The following is a 19,636-nucleotide window of genomic DNA, read 5'->3' as shown; positions in this document are numbered from 1 at the left end:
AATTTACAGTGACAGGTCTTTTGACTTCAGATCAGTATCATTTCCACTACACCACTGCTCTCTCGTAGAAAAATGGATTTGTTTTTTGACCCAATTCAGTTATTTTGAAGAGTTAAATTTGTAACTTAAGACAAAAAATAGGAAAAAAAAAAGAAGCAAAAAGCATGGTTAAATCAACAGCCTTTTTATAAACATTGTTATGGATCAGAATTGTTATAACAAGATCTATTAATTTGAATTTATTTAATCTGTAATTTAATGTAAATAATCAACGATATGAGTACATTAAGGAAGGAAGGAGCAAGATGGTAAAAGAGAAGTCAGAGATTTTCATAATCAGTTGTTTGAAAGCATGAAGGTCCTCTGTGTTATATTGGCGTGAGAGTATTATTCTGGCGCCTCAGTAAAGAATATGCCTGCAATGGGGGAACCCTGCGTTCGATCGCTGGGTTGGGAAGATCCTCTGGAGGAGGGCATGGCGACCCATTCCAGTATTCTTGCCTGGAGAATCTCCATGGACAGAGGATCCCAGCGGCCTGCAGTCCATTGGGTCACAGAGTCGAACACGACTGAGCGACTAAGCACAGCACAGCACATTACCCAACCCTCCTTTTTTTTTCCCCCTACTAGGAAGATGTGATATGTTTCCCTGATTGTTCCTAATTTTTTCCTTGATGGACTTGAGACATTTTTATAGCAAACTTTCTCCTTATTGTCCCTACTATTTTCCATTTTATTCTGAAAATTTCCTTTCGGTGCCTTCCTTCTACTCCCATATTTCTGATTAAATAGTGTATGTATATCTCTTGATATACTAGGGGATATGGTTTAACAACCTTTTTTTAAAAAAAATTATGTATTTTGAGCTGGGCTGGTTGCTGTGCGTGGGGTTTCTCTAGTTGCGGCAAGTGGGGCTACTCAAGTTGCTGTGTGCAGGCTTATTGTGGTGACTTCTCTTGTTTGTTGCAGAGCGTGTGCTCTAGGGTTCGGGGCTCAGTAGTTGTGGTGCGTGGTCTTAGTGGCCCCTCAGCATGTGGGATCTAGTTCCCCAAGAGATTGAACCCATGTCCCCTGTGTTGGCAGGCAGATTCTTAACTACTGGACCACCAGCGAAGTCCTAAAAAAACCTTTGAGAAACTGTATTAGGGCCTGATTTTGTCCAGGCCCTAGATAGACAATGCATAATATTTCTCACTGGTGATACATCTGAAAGTAATCTGCTTAGGATTCTTTGGCAGTTTCTTGCACTTGTGAAGGAAAATGTACTTTAAATGTATATAGACCACTTGTCTTTTTTTTTTTTTTTTTTGAATCTTTATTCATCCCATTTGTATTAATGAAGGTAAAAAGCCTGTAACTCTGGAAACTATTTGAAAATTTTTTATATCGTCAAGAAATGTTTTTCTTTTGGGATTCTTTTAAAAGATTATCTGTTGGCATTATTATGTTTTGAATGGCCTCCTTATTTATTCTTAAATGCTGTTAAGAAATGCAATAATACTCACGGTTCAGTTAACTTACATAGGCATTTACTGAACACCAGTGTACTTAGTAATATAACTGCTCCCTACAAGGCTTAAGAATTAGATGCAAAAGTGTTAAGTGGAAGTGGGTTCTAATTTTTGATGCCTCTTTCATAGATAAGTTTATTGAAATTTATTGAGCATTTATTGTATATCAAATGTGTATAGGCTCTTGGAATTCATTGAAACAGATGATGTTGTCTCTTGCCTTCTTGGAGCTCCAGTTCCTGTTGTGCTATAGTTACCTACACTTAATGCATTTTAGGGGGGACCAGTTCAGAATCCACCTGGAATGTGGGAGACCTGGGTTTGATCCCTGGGTTGGGAAGATCCCCTGGAGAAGCAGGGGATCCTACTGGAGTGGTGACCCACTCCAATATTCTTGCCTGACAGTGGAGGCTGGTGGGCTGCAGTTGTTGGGATCGCAAAGAGTTAGATATGACTGAACAACTAACCATACAAACAGTTTTCACAACTAATCCTGAGAGTTACAGCAAAATATATGAGATAATAGGGCCCCACAGTATTTTGGATTTAAATTAGTCTTCTTGTCCTGTGTCATGTATTGTCAGGTTGTTAATTTTTAATTAAAAATGTTGTCCTGCCCTTTAAATACTTTAACTGTTTTTACCTATAATTTTGGCTCAAGTTTGTAAAAACAGATGCATGGCAAGAGGGAAGAGATTTGTATAAATTTTTTGATGTACTTAATGATGTTTTTCTTTGGTCACTATTAAATCCCTGGCATTTATGTAGTTTCAGGGGAAAATTGTTTAAAATGAAAGAATATGCAAGGCAATGTAATTTTTTTTTTAACTGATTTTTTTTTTCTTATTTATTTGTTTGTGTCAGATCTTAGTTGAGTCATGTGGGTGGGATCTTTCGTTGAGGCGCATAGACTCTCTAATTGTGGTGCTCGGGCTCAGTAGATGTGGCAGATGGGCTCTGTCATTGCAGTGCTTGGGATCATTGCTCTGTGGCATGTGGGATCTTAGTTCCCCAGCCAGGGATCAGATCCATTTTCCTTGAGTTGCAAGGCAGATTCTTAACTACTGGACCACCAGGGAAGTCCCTAAGTAATTATTTTTAGGGAAAAAACCATGTAACATAAAATTTACCATCTTAACCCTTTTTTAAGTGAACAGGTCAGTAGTGGTAGGTATATTCAGGTTGTTATGCAACAGATTTCCAAAACTGTTTCATCTTACAAAATTGATACACAGTCTATACCTCTTAAGATCTTTATTTCCCCTTCTTTCCCAGACCTTTGCAGTCATTATTCTACTTTGTATTTCAATGAATTTGACTACTTTAGGTATACCATACAAGTGGAATCATACAGTATTTGTCTTTTTACAACAAGCTTATTTCATTTAGCATAATGTCTTCTAAGCTCATCCATATTGCAGCATGTGACAGGATTTCCTTCCTTTTTAAAAAATTCACTTATTTATCTATTAATATTTATTTATTTGGCTATTCCAGGTCTTCATTGGAGCACATGATATCTTTAGTTATAGTATGTGAGCTCTTAGTCACAGCACAGAGGATCTAGTTTCCTGACCAGGGATTGAACCTGGGCCCCCTTCAGTGGAAGCAGAGTCTTAACTTCTGGACCTCTTGGTACTTTTAAAGATAAATCATGCTTAGGTAACTGGTAATTGCTTACCTTCTTATTTTGATTCCTTATACACAAATGACCACAGAAAGCAAAGATGGCTTGTTGCTGGCAAGCATTTCCCTTTTTGGAATTGATTCATTGACCCCTCTGAGCCCCAGAAAATGACAAATTGTCCTTTTATCCCATATTGGATATCCTCCTCTTTAGTTCATATAGAGGTTTAGGAAATTGTAGCATGGCCAGGTATCTTGGTGTAATTAATCTTTTAGTCAAATACCTGATCAGAGCTATCTTAATAAAAGCACTAATATATGATCACATTGTATTATTTTTAACTGAAATGTGAAATTCAGATGCATCCAGACTTTAATTACTAATAGGTCTTTGATTTATTCCTGAAAACATCATGATGACTAATTAAAGTCTTAAAATTTTATTAGAATAACTGGGATGGAGGTATTATAAAATATTATTTTATTACATTATCCAGATGTGTCTTACCATTAAAATTTAAGAACTAGGCATTTAAACTTTTAAGAAATAGGCACATGCAATAGAGATTATATGAAATAGGCACCTTCATTTCCAGTACTACTTTCTTAGTATTGAAGATTATTACTCCATGGACTGTTTGGTTTTAATCATTGCTTTGCTTGCAAAGGAATTTGATGCTGTTTAAAGTGGTACTGAGGCTTCCCTGGTGGCTCAGTGGTAAAGAATCCACCTGACAATGTACTGGACATGGGTTCCATCCGTGATCCAAGGGGGATCCCACATGCTAAACTCATGCACCACAACTGTTGAGCCTGTGCTCTAGAGCCCAGGAGCCACAACTACTGAAGCCCACTTGCCCTGGAGCCTGTGCTATAATAAATAAATAAATAAATAAATATTTATTAAATGAATAAATATTAAATAAATAAAAGTGGCACTGGGACTTCCCTGGTGGTCCAGAGGCTGGTACTCTATGCTCCCAGGACAGGGAGCCCGAGTTCAACTTGTGGTTGGGGACTAGATCCCACATGCCTCAGCTAAAGATCACATGTGCCGTAACTAAGACTCAGCACAGCCAAATAAATGTTTTAAAAAATAATATTAAATACAAGTGGTACCAGCCAAGAGATTTGTCCATTTCCAAAAAGCTAAGCATCAAACTTAAAGCAGACTTTTTTTTTAAGCCCTGTAAAACCTCAGTATTATAGATAACTTTGTCCAGAATGATTCTCTTGATAACAATGTCACTGTAGGATTACTAATGTTGCATCATCTGAAAACCCCCTCGTAAAAGGAAGACGTCCCAGGGCCACTGTAGAGGATTGTTTGGACATACTTGGCATTGTGCTCAGTATGCTCTACAGTATTGTATGTAGAGGAAAACCAAAATTTTGAGTTGACCAAAAAGTTTGTTTGGGTTTTTCCATAAGATGTGATGGAAGAACCTGAACAAACTTTGGCCAACCCAATTAAAGGTTATGTCTGGAAAACATAGACTTCTGTTCAGAAGTCAGGTTTAGAGGCTTTTTCTAGTTCTGGTTCAAACAGCACCATCAGGCCCTTGCAGTTGCATTCTGAAACCTGAAATGGAAGTTGATGATGAAACCTACTGCTGCACATGAATAGGTGTGTTTATGAATGAGTCATATTGTGTCATGTCTCCTGTTTTCTTATATCCCCTCCCCACTACCCCTATTTCTAATCTCAATCTCCTGTGAGGCATTGGTACTATGAACAAACTCAAGCGCTTGCTGAAGAGAACTTTTTTTTTTTTTGTTATGCTGCTGTTAGGAGGGAAGATGAAAAGACTATTTGAAAGTACAATATAAAAATCCACAAAATTATTGAGAGATTGGGAACAGTTGTTGGAAAGTTATTCTGTTTAGTTAGTACTATTTTGGATGAGAAATAGATGACTGACTATAAGTGGGATCTTAGAGCCAAAATACGGTGGGGTTTTGTTTTAAATATTGTTTTTGCAGATGAACACATCTCATGTCCTGTGTTGTATAAGGTGAAACAGTTTAGCTGGATGAAATAAGTCCAGTTCTGAAACTAGCAGTACTTGAAAATCCTTTGTGAAAGAAAAAGTGTGTCCTGAGTGAGATGCTTAGTATGGACAGGGGTGTGACATGCCAGGATCGAGATCATAGCTTTGCTGCTTAACTGGCTGCATGACTTAGGGGAAGTTCTTCATCCTCTCCTCTATACAAGAGGGTTAGTATAATATTTAGCCTCACAGAATTACTAGGATTAAATGAGGTAGATAACATAATATTGATCCTCAACACACATTAGTGCCCATATCTCAATAGAAGTTCTGTTCTCCCATTCAGTTAAAAGTAGGATTTTGATTACTTAGCTGAAGGCTGCTCTTTAAAGTTGTGTCTAAGATCTTTGCGTTCTTTCTTGCCCATTGGTGTAGTCAATAAACTACAATAACTACAAAAAAGGAAGTAAACTCCAGACAGTATGCTTTGTTCTTTCATAAACCATTCTGGTAAAAACAGTAGTTGAATTACCCATAAATTTTCTCTTCCTTTATCTCTTGTTGGCTTGGTTATAAACTTGGTGTAGACTGTTTGCTAGAAAAACATTCTTGATGAACACTATGTTGACCAATGATAATTAGGTTTCTTAATTTTTGTTTCAACGAGTTATTTTTCTGTCCCTGTGTTCTTGAGTTGTTTGGTTTTCTGTACGTTAAGACAATTTTATTTTTCCTTTTACCTTTCTAGAACTTGGTTTTACTTTCTTTTTTACTCTCAGCTAATTCCTGTCTCACCTATCTCACCCCCTCACCCCAAAAAAGCCCACCCCTTCAAAAATGATTGTGAAATAATTTAGGACATCTAGGCAGGTTTAAAGGATAATACAATGGATTTTTTTTTTTTTTACCCATATCCCAGTTCACAAAATGATATATTACAAATATTAAAGCTCACAAAATTTGTCTGCCCTCAGCAATTTTAAAAAATTGCTGCTAAACTGTGTGGTTTTATCAATTAATGATTGTTTTGATTGTGTGTGTAAACTCACTTGTTTCGATCTTCTGTTGCAAAAGGAGAGTAGAAAATTGAGGCACTGGTTAGGGCTGAACCAACTTAAGTTAGTGATTTTGGAATTTCTTGACTTCTGTTCATCTACAGAGCAAGGATGATGATTATATTCTTCTCAATTCTTTGTGGTAGTGTAGATTCTTAAGTGTACAAGTACATACAGATATCTGAGACATTTGGTAGCTGTTCTCTGTACAATTTTAGGTATGTCAGTGTTTTAGATCTTAAATGCCTACAGGAACAGGGCAGGAACCACCTCTGTTTTTCTTTATACAGAGCATGTTTGGTAGCACAAACCTATGGATACAGAATAACTTATCTAAAGGGAAAACACTGGTTGCTCACAAAGGACTGCTATGTAAATTACAGTTCAGTATGGAAAATGGGAAAATTCAAAGCATTCACTTTATAGAGATCTCTAGAGCTAAAATTAGAAAACTTGTTCATTCACTTAGTCATGTCCGACTCTTTGCAACTCCATGGACTGCGTGCAGCATGCCAAGCTTCCCTGTCCTTCACTTAGTCCTAGAGTTCGCTCAAACTCATGTCCCTTGAGTGGGTGATGCTGGTGTCTGACCATCTCATTCTGTCACCCCTTCTCTTTCTGCCCTCAATCTTTCTCAGCATCAGGGTCTTTTCCAGTGAGTTGGCTCTTCACATCAGTTGGCCAAAGTATTGGAGCTTTAGCATCATTCCTTCCAGTGAATGTTCAGGGTTGATTTCCTTTAGGATTGACTGGTTTGATCTCTTTGGCGTCCAAGGGACTCTGAAGAGTCTTCTCCAGCACCACAGTTCAAAGCATCAATTCTTTGGTCCTGGTCCTCAGCGTTCTTTATGGTCCAACTCTTACATCCATACATGACTAGTGGAAAAACCGTGGCTTTTGACTATACATACCTTTGTCAGCAAAGTGATGTTTGCTTTGTAATAAACTGTCTAGGTTTGTCATAGCTTTCCTTGTAAGGAGCAAGTATCTTTTAATTTTATGGCTGCAGTCACCATCCATAGTGATTTTGGAGCCCAAGAAAAAAAAATCTGTCACTATTTCCTTGTTTTCCCCTTCTGTTTGCCATGAAGTGATGGGACCAGATGCCATATCTTAGTTTTTTGAATGCTGAGGTTTAAGCCAGCTTTTTCACTCTCTTCTTTCACCCTCATCAAGAGGCTCTTTAGTTCCTCTTCATTTTCTGCCATTACAGTGGTATCATCTACATGTCTGAGGTTGTTGATATTTCTCCCAGCAATCTTGATTCCAGCTTATGATTCATCCAGCCTGGCATTTTGCATGATATACTCTACATAGAAGTTAAATAAAATAAGGTGGGAGACAATATACAGTGTTGATGTACTCTTTCCAAATTTTGGACTAGTCCATTGTTCCACGTCCAGTTCTAACTGGTAAGGTGGTCTGGTATTCCCATCTCTTTTTTAAGAGTTTTCCAAAGTTTGTTGTGATCCACATGACTTCATTCATGTAGTCAATGAACCAGAAGTAGATGTTTTTCTGGAATTCCTTTGCTTTCTCTATGATCCAGCAAATGTTGGCAATTTGATCTCTGATTCCTCTGCCTCTTCTAAATCCAGCTTGTACATTTGGAAGTTCTCAGCTCACTTACTGTTGAAGCCTAGCTTGAAGGATTTTGAGCATTACCTTTGATGATAGGAAAAAATATTTTTAATTTAATTTTTTTTTTTTGGCCATGCTGCTCAGTTTGTGTGATCTTAGTTCCCCAACCAGAAACTGAACCCAGGCCAAGGCCATGAAAGCTTGGAATCTTAACCACTAGGCCACCAGGAAATTCCCTAAATATATTTTTAAGTAACTTGTTGAAGTGGTATTGGTAAAAACATTAAACAATAAAAATAATTCTGAAAATAAAGTAAAAATTAATTGAACTTTAACTATTCAAAGATAATCGTTGTTGAAATTTTGGTAATCATCCTTCCAGCCATGTTTTTGACCTTTGTGTACAATTTACAAAGAAGTCTATATATTTTGTTAATACTAAAATAGTATTATACTCTTTATAGTGCTTCATAATATTATTTTTACTGAACAGTATATCATATACATTTTTCATAAATAATAAATATCATCATTTTAAATGATTGTATGGAAATTTCATGGTATGTTAGTGCTGCTGCTGCTGCTGCTAAGTCACTTCAGTCGTGTCTGACTCTGTGTGACCCCATAAAAGGCAGCCCACCAGGCTCCCCCATCCCTGGGATTCTCCAGGCAAGAACACTGGAGTAGGTTGCCATTTCCTTCTCCAATGCAGGAAAGTGGAAAGTAAAAGTGAAGTCGCTCAGTCGTGTCCGACTCTTCTCGACCCCATGGACTGCAGCCCACCAGGCTCCTCCGTCCATGGGATTTTCCAGGCGAGAGTACTGGAGTGGGGTGCCATCGCCTTCTCCGATGTTAGTACTAGGATATGCTTAACTCTACTGATGTACTTTTTTCCCACCCTAAAATTTCATTGTTACAAGTAATGCTGTGATGAACATCATTGTTTATACTTTTTAGATTAAAATTTTATGAAGTGAGTGATTCTATTCCTAGGTATATTTCTAAGAGAAATGAAAACACATATCCACACAAATAGCAGCACTGTTCCTGAGAGCTGAAAGGTGGAAGCAATCTAAGTGTCCAGTGGGTAAACAAAAGTAGTCTATCCATTTGATGAAGCATTATTCAGCCAATAATATTGGTTTATGTGTGTTAATTTTATAATGGCTATGTTGCAGTCTTACTGCTTTCAGTAATTTTTAGTGATTTTCCAGGTATATTGTCATGTCAACTACAAATAATATTACCTACTCCATGCTAATATTTACACCTCATTTCATTCTTGTTAAATAATAGTCACAATAGTAGGGATCCTTGTTATATATTTCACTTCCAGAGGAGTGATTTTAAATTACTGCATACTATTTTATCAAGTTGTTTGCCACAGCTTATTTCTCTTTTGTCATATTAAATACTCAAGTAGTTTCAAGATATCTGTATTTTTAATACAGAATATAATAGACCATACAGTTTTCTCAGTTTAAGTCATTTTCTTAGAATAAGAATATTCCTCAGGAGTATGTTTGCTGATTGGTTCATTACATAATCAATATTAAAAGAACAGAGAACAGAAAGCTCAAAATATATTAAGTAAAATGCATACATCTAAATTATTCATTGCCATAGTAAGCAGAAGTTGAAGAAAACCATTTAGGAAAAGGAGTACATAGATGCATAAATGAGCATCTGTATATTTTCATGGAGTAGCTTTTCTGTCTTTTTTCCTTTTCTCATACTGTCATTGACAGTTTAACGCTGTGATGTATTTCTTTAACACTAGGTATAAATGAGAGTTTTCTGCTTTTAGTATTTATCTAGTAGTCTGGACAAATTAAGACGAAGGGAAATTTAGTTATATTAAAAGTTACCTTTCAGTTTATGGTGGGGGAGTGTTAAAATATCAGCTGTACTATATCATATTACATAATTATACTGTGGGCATTACTCATGCATAAACTTAGCCCTATCATTAAAAGGTACCCAGCATGTAAGTGCCTATTCACATGTTCACTTCAGGCATCTCAGGATAGTATGGATCTGGAGTTATTTTTTTTTTGTGGCTGTGCCATGTAGCATGTAGAATATTAGTTCCCCGATCAGGGATCCAGCCCGCACCCCCTGCCCTGGAAGTGCAGCGTCTTAATCACTGGACCGCCAGGAGGCCTCTAAAGAGTTACTTCTTAATATTGGTTCAGATTTTTATGCTTAATGCTACTGTATTATGATTACAAATTTGTAAAGCTTATTTGTGCAGACAAGTAGTAGTTGAGGGGAAGATGGAAAAAGATAATAATTTGTTGGGGTGGTAGAATTTTTGATATATTCAGCCCCTTTTTTGGAGAAGGAAATGGCAGCCCACTCCAGCAGTCTTGCCTGGAGAATTCCGTGGACAGAGGAGCCTGGTGGGCTACATACAGTCCATGGGTTCGCAGAGTCGGACACGACTAAGTGACTAAACGACCATCACTGTTAATAGTACTTTATTATTACTATTCTACTTATATTTTTAATAATCTTATTCACAGGGGAGAAGGGTAGGGGAAGGGATTGTTGGGTAGTTCGAGATTGATATGTACACACTGCTGTATTTATTTATTTTATAATTTATTTGTTACTTTTGCTTGTGCTGGGTCTTCATTGCCTGCATGTGGGCTTTTCTCTGGTTGCTAAGAACAGGTGCTGCTCTCTAGCTGTGGTGCGCAAGCTTCTCATTGTGGTGTCTTCTCCTGTTGGAGAGCACAGGCTCTGGGCACACGGGAGGCGGTAGCTGCCGCATGTGGGCTTCAGTAGTTGTGGCTTGTGGGCCCTAGAGCGTGAGCTCAGTAGTTGTGGCATGTGGCTTAGTTGCTCTGCAGCATGTGGAATCTTCCCGTACCAGGGATCAAACCCGTGTCCCCTTCATTGGCAGGCGGGTTCTTATCCACTACGCCACCAGGGAGTCCCACACTGCTGTATTTAAAATAGATAACCAAGGACATCCTTGGTGGTCCAGTGGTTAAGACTGCGTTTCCACTGTAGAGGCTGTGAGTTCAGTCCCTGGTCAGGGAACTAATAAGTTCCCACGTGCCATGTGGCTCGGCCAAAAGAAATAAATAACCACCAAGGACCTACTCTATAGCATAGGGAACTCTGCTCAATATTATGTAACAACCTAAATGGGCGAAGAATTTGAAAAAGAATAGATACATGTATATATAAACTGTATCACTTTGCTGTACACCTGAAACTGTCAAAACATTGTTAATCAACTATACTCCAGTATAAAATAAAAAGTTTTTGAAAAGGAATTTTATTAGAACATGGTGGTGGTGGTTTCGTTGCTACGTTGTCTTCTACTCTTTTGTAACCCTATGAACTGTAGCCCGCCAGGCTTCTCTGTCCATGGGATTTCCCAGGCAAGAACACTGGAGTGGGTTGCCATTTCCTCCTTGAGGGGATCTTGGTAGATAGCTACTATTATTAATTTTTCTTCGGGACCCACTAGAGAAATTAATTTGGTCTTGTTACCGAGAGCCTCTAGGACATTTGAGTATGAGATACTTCTCTTTACTGTGTATATCTCTGCTTTGCTTCAGCATTCTTTCATGCTTTTATCGTCACACAGCATCTCCTTGCTATATTTTATCTAGGAAATTTTCTGAAAACATGAAATTTTGTCCACACTTTTTCTTTTCAAAACTACACTGTGCATTCAGAACAGTTATTTTTGCATTACTAATCAACCCCAAGCGAGTTTTAATCGTAATTAATGAATTACGTATAATTTGAAGACTTCAATATGATTATCCTTTTTCAGTGGTAAATCCAGTGAGTAGAAACAAAATGTTACATTAGTATGCATTTTATTCTTGGCTTTACAGTATTTTATTGTTGCTATTTTAAACACTAATGATTAAATTTGATGTTATAACTCCCTTGCCTCATAAGCTCAGTCGTGTCCGACTCTTTGCGGCCCCATGGACTGCAGGCTCCTCCGTCCATGGGATTTCCCAGGCAAGAAGACTGGAGTGGGTTGCCATTTCCTTCTCCAGGGGATCTTCCCAACCCAGGGGTTGAACCTGGGTCTCCTGCATTGTAGGTAGACGCTTTACTGTCTGGGCCACCAGGGAAGTCAAAGAACATACTGTGGATAGTAAGGGTACATGTATAGATGGGAGGAAAACAACATTAAAATTAACATTTAACCTTTCTTTCATTTTCTTAATATATAGTGATTTACTGAGCACCTCCTAAGTGCCAAGAACAGTGCTAGGTAATGTCCGTAGTTATCTCAGTATCCTTTTTGCCAGTGAAGGCTCAGAGAAGTTCCTTGGCAGAAAGTGATGAAACCAGGAGTCATACCTAGGTTTGCCCAGTTGCACCATGTACAGTGCATGTAATGGCCTTTATTAATTTTAATCATCAGAGGCTCTCAGTAATTTAAAATGTCAGTTGTTGAATATGAACAGTTAGTTAGAATTAATTGTGTTCATCTGTTTTGTTTTGTTTTTTTGACTCTACTGCTTGGTGTGTGGGATCTTAGTTCCCTCACCAGGGATCAAACCTGTGCCCCCTGCATTGGAAGTGTGGGGTCTTAACCACTGGACCATTAGTTCATCTACAGTGTGTCTTAATTTTTTTTCACCGTGCCGCACCGCTTGCAGTTCTTTGACCAAGGAGTGAACCCAGGCCCTGAGCAGTGAGAGTACAGAGTCCAAACCCCTGATCTCCAGGGAATTCCCAACTTTGTTCTCTTAACCTTTATGTTCCTCCTCCACAGCTTTCCTCTGGTATATATTAATATATATTTGAATGAATTTTATTTTATTTTTAAATTTGTTTACTTGGCTACAGCAAGTCTTCATTGCAGCACTTGGAATTTTTGGTCTTCCATATTCGTTGAGGCATTCAGGATCTTCAGTTGAGGTATTTAGACTGTTGGTTGAGATATGCAAACTCTTAGATACAGCATATGGATCTAGTTCCCTGACCAGTAATGGAACCTGGGCCCCCTGCATTGGAACTCAGAGTCTTAGCCACTGGACCACCAGGGAATTCCCTAAATGAATTTTTAATCATAACAATTTGAATAAGAATAGGTAATTATAATTAGTTTGGAAGGGATGTTAAAGTGAATCCCCTTTCCCAGGATATCAGTATGGTGAGAGCTGGGAGGAAAGGTAAGGCAATTCTTATTCATTTCTTTGTCTTGAAAAACAGTTTTCACTATGGAATGATGTTGAGAGAGATGGGAAGTAGATGAAAGTCTTGGAATTTACAAGAACTTCAGTATTTTACTAATAATCAAATTTTCAAGTCCTTGGTTTTCTTGGAGATGAAAAATAGGGCAGTCTGTAGCTTTGGAATCATGATGGTTGATGGAGAGACATCTGAATTATAGTTTTTTAAATGGTTGCATTTCAAATTTGTGCATATACTGCACATCCATGCCCATCTTTGTTTCTTAAGCCTCTGCCCTTGGAGGGTGGGCTTTTAAAACATCTTATCACTTCGTTACAGTGACACCTACTGGTGAAAGCTTTTGCCATCTTTGTGTAGATTGCCCTGTACTTAAGGAATTAAGGGATTCCCTGGTAGCTCAGCTGGTAAAGACTCTGCCTATAATGGAGGAGACCCTGGTTCAATTCCTGGGTCAGGAAGATCCCCTGGAGAAGGGATAGGCTACCCACTCCAGTATTCTGGGGCTTCCCTGGTGGCTCAGCTGGTAAAGAATCTGCCTGCAATGCAGGAGACCTGGGTTCAATCTGTGGGTTGGGAAGATCCCCTGGAGAAGTGAATGCCTACCCACTCAAGTATTCTGGTCTGGAGATTTCCATCAAATGTATAGTCCATGGGGTCACAAAGAATCACATAGGACTGAGCAACTTTCACTAAGGAATTATCTTCATACTTTCTGAACACTGTTAATATACCAAAAAATGAGAAGATGCATAGACTAATTTTTTTCCTGCTGTATAGTTGTTTTTAATGATAAAAGTTACACAGTTACACTATAGAAAATATGAGAAAGAGAAAGGGAAAAAAACAAACTAATAGCACTGCCCATTGCAGCCACTGATTTGGTGTGCCCAAATTGCTCTACTGGATATAAATTTTAATGTATGCATTTCTCTAGCATAACTTTCTTAGTATGCCTGTAATGTGTTTCTTGGTTTGTTCAGTAATAATGTAGCATAAGCATTTTTTCTAGGTTGTTGTAATATATATAGCCCTATCATTAAAGAATAATATAGTATAAGCATTTATTCTGAGTTCAATTAATCATAATTTTGCTGACTGCCTAGTAATCCATCTGGTTACTTGAACAGTTTATTTACATTTTAATCCGTTTCTTGTATTGCTGTTGTAAATCATTTGATGAATGTCTCTTCAGATGACTCTTTCCATGTGTTTGCTAAGTTGCCTTAGTTGTGTCTGACTCTTTGCAACCCTGTGGACTGTAGCCCGCCAGACTCCTCTGTCCATAGGATTCTCCAAGCAAGAATACTGGAGTGGGTTGGCATTTCCTCCTCCAGGAGATCTTCCCATCCCAGGGATCAGGTCTTCTGCATTGGCACACAGGTTCTTTACCACTAATGCCACCTCGGAAGCCTGACATTTTCCATAGTTGGATTTTTTTCAGTGAAGAGCATTTTTATGTACTCTGACCTTTCCCCAAATAAATCGTTGGCTGTGCTGGGTCTTTGTTGTGGTGTGCAGGCTTAGTTGTTCTCCAGCATATGGGATCTTAGCTCCTCCACCAGGGATCAAAACCACATCCCCCGCATTGGAAGATGGATTCTTAATCACTGGACCATTTGGGAAGTCCCATTAATCCTAAATACTTTTTTACCCATGCCTTTTTCTTTACTGGAACCACTGCCCTACTTTACACTTTTATTACCTCGTTATTATCAAATGGAATAACCAGTATATTCCATTTTTTCCCTTCCAACACTCTCCCTCCCAACTCTAATACTTCTCTTAATAGAGTGTTTTATTATCACTTTATTATACACATTATAGGACAGATATTATACTTGTTGGTTTCATGTTGCGTCTTCCCAAGTGAGATGATGAAGCTGGGAAGCTCTGCAATGGCCAGGATTATATCTAACTCGATCCAGAGCTTAATATAGTGTCTGGCACATGTCCTTATTTGTTGGGTTAAATATTAGTCACATCTTAAAGACATGCCCTATATTGCCAATGTGCCCTACACATATAGGAAACGTGCTATTTCCCTGGCTGATGTATGAAAGTGCTTATCCATACTCTCTCTGCCGTCACCTTTAAAAAAAAATCAGTCATTTAAATATCTGTCTTGCATCTAATAATATCTGTTTTGAAGTTTGTCTCTTCACCTACATCCTCCCTCTCCTCCACCACCATCCCACACTCCACTACATTCTTTCGTGCTGCTGGTAGTCTTCCCTTTGCCTGGAACTACCCTTCCCTTGCCAACATTCTTCACTTGGCTAACTCCTATGCATTTTTTGAAGTTTGGCCCAAATCTTGGTTCCTTTAGGAAACGGCCTTTTCTGAAATTCTAGACTGGAGAAATTACCCTTTTCAGTTCTGGAAAATCTTTGAATGGCTTTTAGTATAAGGTTTATATCGTTATTTTGAAATTATCTGTTTCTCTCTTCTCTAGTGAACTACAAGCTCTTCCACAGTGAAAACTATTTCTTTGAATCTTCAGCACTTAGTGTAGTACCTGGATCAGTAGACAGTAAATATTTGATAAACATTTTTACAGATTGCTGTTAGAGAGTCCACATGGCACTGTAGGGATAAGGTCTTAAGGAGGTTTGTATATAGGAAACCCTATAGATTATCATTTATACATGTCTATGGGTATAAAATCAGAGAAGGCAATGGCACCCCACTCCAGTACTCTTGCCTGGAAAATCCCATGGGCGGAGGAGCCTGGTAGGCTGCAGTCCATGGGGTCTCGAAGAGTCAGACTCGACTGAGCGACTTCACTTTTACTTTCCACTTTCATGCATTGGAGAAGGAAATGGCAACCCACTCCAGTGTTCTTGCCTGGAGAATCCCAGGGACGGCGGAGCCTGAGGGGCTGCCATCTATGGGGTCGCACAGAGTCCGACACGACTGAAGTGACTTAGCATAGCATATGGGTATAAAATATGATGATTAAGTAACAGGAAGTATTTAATGTGTAATTAAGTAAGTTTAGAAGCAAGATATATATATATGTGTGTGTGTATATATATATATATATATGAATTTTTATAGAGCGTAACTTACTGATGAATTAGCAAGGGCTTGCATTCTGGAACAGAAGGAAATTAAATTTCTGGTGCCCATTCTTTATTCTTTGTAAAATTTTTCATTTATTTATTTTTGGCTGCACTCGGTCTTTGTTGCTGCACTCAGGCTTTCTCTGGTTGCGTTGAGCGAGGGCTGCTCTCTATCGCAGCGCTCGGGCTTCTGTGCTTGCAGCACACGGGCTCGGTAGCTGGGGCACACTGGCTTAGTTGCTCTGTAGCACGTGGGGTCTTTCCAGACCAGGAATCGAACCCATGTACCCTATACACTGTACCACCAGGGAATCCTACACTGTGGAGGTTTTTGTTTCTTGATTTGGAGCCTTATTCTGGATACCTTGTTCCTCATATATTGTTACCAGTATTCTGTTTCAACATAGCTGAAAATACACAAACATTTTGTGGTCTGAGATATTCTTCTTTGAGTTAAATCTGTTGTGTAAAATGAAACATTGAGAAAACCCAGTGTGTGCTTAATATAGGTATTGTTCTAAAGTTTAGTCTTACTGTATTAATACTTAATGAATTAAAGAACACTATGTTCCCAAAGTCATTTCAGAAAGCAGATAATAAGGAAGTGTATGGGAACCACCCTTTTGGAAATTATTGAGAAGGTTCTTATTTCATCTTATTTTAGTATTACCCAAGTTTTTTTCTCAGAGAAGAATAGGGTGTTTGACTTGCTATGTGGTGGTCTTGAAAGTTCATAACTTCAGCACACTTCTTCACTTTGAGGAAACTAAAAAAGTGCGTAACTGCCATGGCTATTTCAGAAACTGATGCTAGAGGCAACCACTGAGTTGGGCAAGACTGTCATTAAGCTGTGCCTTTGGTTTACTAGTTATTTTAATCATGGAAAGGAAAATCTTTAATTTATTTCATTGCCTAACCAGTACCACATTTTAAGATAAAACTGTTCTTATTCTAAAACTGTTATTAAAAGAGGCAGGGAACAGATTCTGGTCTGATGTTGATACTCTGTTGACATTTTATCCCTTCTTTTTGTTAAATGAAATTAAAAATTGTTCATTCTGTCTAACCCCATTCTCAGTTTTCTTAGTTTGAAAAAATTTGAAATCATTGTGGGGGTCCAGGAGGATATTAATTTTTGACTGTCCATTTTGTAAGAATTGAAAGAGGGTTAGACATTTAGTTTTAGTAGTTCTGATATCTAAGTATATTATTCTTATGTTTCAATAAAATGGAGACAGGTTTGCTTCTTTTGAGTTGATTGGGGCAAGGGAGAACTTTGAGGATTGATAAGTTGCTTCTCAAATTTTAATGGAGTTAGTGTAGCTTGAAAAATAGATCAAAGAAGATGATTTGCTTATATGCACCACAATTTTATCGTCTCTAAAGACCTATTATAGATAGTCGGATCACTAGTTTTATAATTTTCTCTTCTGAAGTAATTTTTCGTAGGTAACTATTGGTAGTACTAACTAGCATCCTACCTTATCTGCTGAGCTGTTAGGGCTTATTTTAAAGGATAAATTCTCCATCCCCACTACGGGGAGTTTCCACTTGGCCGCACATAATTTTTAAGCAGAATGAAAATATCGGCGTGTCTTGTTCTATGATTTCTCCCTACATTTTTCCACAAGGTATTTCCCTAGCAGTATTTGACGTGTGTACTGAATGTCTGCTGTGTGGCAGCTCAGTGTTTCCTGTACTGTGCTCAGCGACTTCCATATTTGTGTTTCACAGTAACTTTATGAGATCTGTCATGTTTCATCCCAGTTTTACTGATGGGGAAATTGATAACTAGAGAAGTTATTTAATCGTTACCAAAAAAGCTAATCGTAGTGCAGGGACTCATTTCTAGGGTCTGTCATATTTCTAAACTGGTTCTTAACTTGTGCTCCAGTACTTCCCAGTTTTCATTCTGCCAGTATCATGGAAATCTCAAAATTTTCAAATTACATTTATTTTGCTATGATAGGCTGTGCTGGAAGTGCTAGAGTGAGAAACAGAGCACAGGGAGGGCCGCTCATAAGGCACGTGACTCAGATTATGCTGATCGGCAGAACAGAGTTGAAATGAGGTACAGAAGTCAAGAGCCTGGGTTTCTAGATGTTTATTTATTTAGTTTCTACCCCATTTATTTAGTTTCCTCCTTTATAAAATAGATGAAGCAGGGCAGTTCAACACTCTCCATTTATTAGAATCTTGAGTATGGATATAGAGTTTTTAACTTATTTGCAAAATGCTTTCATAGGTGAATGCTTATTGATAGTAGATTTGAAAGCTGGAGAAGAATGTTAGCTATTCCTTTAAACCATTGCTTCTGTCTATTGGCCTAGAACAGTGTTTGAAAATGACAAATGAGACCCATTAGTAACTCATAAAATCAATATACTGGGTCATGACCAGCATTAAGGGGAAAAAAAAAAATAGAGTCTAGAAAATTTCAGAATACACTGCTTAGCATAAGGATAGACACTTTTGTGAAACTCTTTCAATTATATATATATGTACTAGATTACATTGTCAAATATATATATTTTCATTGTATGTTGCAAGTTTGAAAAGCTTGAAAAACACTGTCCTGGAACTTTGTAGAATTTATCTATTTTAATTTTACCAGGAGAGAAATTATAGTGAATTTAAGACAAATTTATCTTTAAAAGGAAATGACATCAAGTAACAGAATGTATGTATGGTGTTTTCTTTTTTGTGTGTGCATTCTGAAAAGCATCTAATCCCAGACCAAAACCTTCTGGCATGTATATAGCTAGCTACGAAGAATTAACTTTGAGAACTTTCCTGGTGGTCTAGTGGTTAAGACTCTGTATTTCCGCTGCAGGGGGCTTGGGTTTGATCCCTGGCTAGGGAACTAAGATCCCACATGCTGCTCCACATGGCCCAAAAAAAAAGAATTAACTTTGATCTCAGCTCTTTGGTTTTTCTCTGTGTATCAAAATTTATAATATGCATGTACTGTTTCCTGCTGAATATTCAGAACAATTTTTTGCTCATTTCAGGAAATTTCCCCTTTCTGGTTTTGAATAGTTTCTAGTTTAGAGTCCCGTAAAGTCTTATTTTTAGTCACTTCCATTTTGTTGGTTCCATAAGACATTAGCTCTGGGAATGAGTAAGAGATTTGTTGTAACCTCTTTCTATAACAGTATGTAACTTTATCTCATTCTTTTTAATGCATATATAGTAGTGTACATAAGTTTATTGTAATTTACTTAACTAGTTCAGCAGTGGTGTACCTTTTGATTTTTTCCCAGTTTTTTGTTACAAGGCTACAGAAAACTTTACTGTCACTTATGTTTATGTTCTCATGAATATATCCATAGGACATTGTGATTGAAAGTGAAATTTCTTTGAAGATGTGCACTTAAATTTTTAATGATATTGCCAAATTGGCCTTCAAAAAGGTCATACAGGGAGTTCCCTGGCAGTCCAGTGCTTAGGACTCTGCACTTTCACTGCCAAGGGCACAAGTTCAGTCCCTGGTTGGGAAACTAAGATCCCACAAGCTACACAGCTCAGGTGCACCCCCCCCCACAAAAAAAAAAAATACTAAAGGTTGCACTAATTTTCACCACCTGCCACTGAGCCATCTGGGAAGCCCTGTATCTTTGCCGATGCTG

General features: G+C 38.0%; 1 protein-coding gene across 4 annotated transcripts in view; it reads left to right on the top strand.

Annotated features, from left to right (window-relative positions):
- Positions 1–19,636, top strand: part of SP1 (Sp1 transcription factor) — a 38,613-nt gene that overhangs the window by 9,720 nt on the left and 9,257 nt on the right. The gene's annotated exons all lie outside the window — the stretch shown is intronic.

Source organism: Bos grunniens, chromosome 5, assembly GCF_055505025.1.
Source record: "Bos grunniens cultivar Pamir isolate PY7600 chromosome 5, Bosgru_T2T1.0, whole genome shotgun sequence".
NCBI classification, from domain to species: Eukaryota; Metazoa; Chordata; class Mammalia; order Artiodactyla; family Bovidae; genus Bos; species Bos grunniens.
The sequence above is the reverse complement of the archived record's forward strand: the minus strand, read 5'-3'. Positions and strand labels throughout refer to the sequence as shown.